The sequence below is a fragment of the Hylobates moloch genome, unplaced genomic scaffold (assembly GCF_009828535.3).
Source record: "Hylobates moloch isolate HMO894 unplaced genomic scaffold, HMol_V3 SCAFFOLD_7, whole genome shotgun sequence".
In the NCBI taxonomy this organism is placed as follows: domain Eukaryota; kingdom Metazoa; phylum Chordata; class Mammalia; order Primates; family Hylobatidae; genus Hylobates; species Hylobates moloch.
In genome coordinates, this window is record NW_026652282.1 from 32,657,224 (window position 1) to 32,657,423 (window position 200).

Genomic DNA, 200 nt, shown 5'->3' on the forward strand with positions numbered 1-200 from the left:
ACTACTTCAGTTAGGGGAACACAATTAGTGTACGATTAGTACTTCAGTTAGGGGAACTACTTCAGTTAGGGGAACAATGAATGACAGCAGCCATCTTACAACATTGAAAGGTGAAAGAGCTCAAACACTGAGAACAGCAGAGAAAATGCCTGCAAAGAGCTTGGATTCTGATAACTCTCCTGAGTTGCTGAAACAATCCT